The sequence below is a fragment of the Chrysochloris asiatica genome, unplaced genomic scaffold (assembly GCF_000296735.1).
Source record: "Chrysochloris asiatica unplaced genomic scaffold, ChrAsi1.0 scaffold00662, whole genome shotgun sequence".
Taxonomy (NCBI): Eukaryota; Metazoa; Chordata; class Mammalia; order Afrosoricida; family Chrysochloridae; genus Chrysochloris; species Chrysochloris asiatica.
Window position 1 is genome coordinate 53,008 of NW_006409180.1, and position 1,757 is coordinate 54,764.

Here is a 1,757-nt window from a genome sequence, read left to right on the forward strand (position 1 = left end):
ATTCAACAAATCATACACCTTATTCCATAACAATGATTATAATCCCTTCCAGGCACCATCAGTTCACAGTGTTTCTCTCTATTCACTTAGCTTTTTTTTTTTAAACACTCAGGCATATATAATAATTTACACCACCAAACGGCACATTCTGCAAGTCTGCCTCCTGACCACCAGCTCTTAGTCCCTCTCTTCCCATGAATCTAAAGTCTTCAGCTACTCCTTCTCTCCATCTCTGCCTCCATCTCTGGTATTGCTGCTTCTCTGGATAGGGTTTCTCATTCCCCTTGAGCTCTTCTCCCTCAATGGTCCTTTGTTTCTGGACTGTAAGATTAACTTCTCCCCATTTTTGTTACCAAATGTCTACCTTTACAATTGTGACAGTTGCAATAGTCATTAAAACAATTACTCATATTGATTCATAAGAATTTTATCCTCATCTTTTTTAACCAGACCCATCTAGACAAGATGAAAACTATTCAGTGGAGATACTTTTCCCCCCATACACTTAAACTAAACTCTACATTGAAACCTTGTAAGCCAGTCACTTCATGCCTTTATCGCCCCCTCATTTTAGGTAACCAATATCTGAGTTGCCCATCCCTATCTACCATGTTTATAAAGGGGGTAGCATTGATATTTGATGTGAAGACACCTTCCCTCTCTCTTGGTAGAACTAGGTTTATTGATCCTAATCTTTATCATAAACTCAATCTACACTAAAAATTTTTACGCAAGAAGGTATAATTTTTTACTTTCCTCATTGAACCTAGGATGAAGGACTTGACTGTGCAAGTAGCGCAGTTGTTACAAATCAGGCTGCACACCGCAAGGTCAGCAGTTCGAAACTACCAGTGCTTCCATGGGAGAAAGATGAGGCTTTCTGCTTCCGTAAAGAATTACAGCCTCAGAAACCCTGTACAGGGTTGCTATGAATCGGCTCCATGACCCATAACCACTATCACCACCAGAGTCTGTTGAGCAGAAGAAAGAGTTTGGTCACATGATGAGGGTGAAGATGAAAATTTGTGCATTTTTCTTGCTATCACAATTGACCCAATATTCTCCTCATATATTTTCCAGTTCCTTTAGTACCCCTAACAGCCACCTGGAGTCCTGGTGTGGTGCTGCAGGATAAGCACTCAATCACAAGGTCAATTTGAATCATGCAGTCACTGGTTCAAACTCACCAGCCACTCCGCAGAAACCCTATACTATACAGGGTCTCTGTGAATGGGAACCAAGTTGATGGCTCTTAACAACAACACCCACCTTGATGCTCTGCTCTCCATCTGTGCATCTGAGTTCCCAAGATGACCAGGACAAGGAAGAGAAGGGCCCCTAGGATGATACATAGGACCCCAGGCAGGGAGAAGATGCCAGAGACAGGGGATGAGGGTGAATTTGTTCCTGAGGATAAAAAAGTGTCATAAGGCTTTAGAAAAGATCCTAATTCCAGTAGAATTTCTTATCCTAGTCACTTCTGAGTCCCCAGAACTATGAGGTCACTGGTTCCAATAAAATGGGTCTTCCTGTCTTCCTGATCCTCAAGATGTGTGTCAACTGTCTTCTGAATCTGCACCTAAGGGATTGCTATAAAGTGAATGCTGGGAACCTTAGGATCTTTACAGCTGCCATAACTTTATAGGGCTACAAACACCATTACCTTCACTGATGGGTTATTTTTGCCATATCAAGATTTATAGAGCAAGTCCCTGAAAATTTGAATATGTTCTCTAGCACATGCTCAGAGCAGAAGA

At 41.7% G+C, this 1,757-nt stretch overlaps 1 protein-coding gene across 1 annotated transcript in view; it reads right to left on the reverse strand.

The window, feature by feature from the left end:
- Positions 1-1,757, reverse strand: part of LOC102835435 (scavenger receptor cysteine-rich type 1 protein M130-like) — a 144,881-nt gene that overhangs the window by 4,103 nt on the left and 139,021 nt on the right.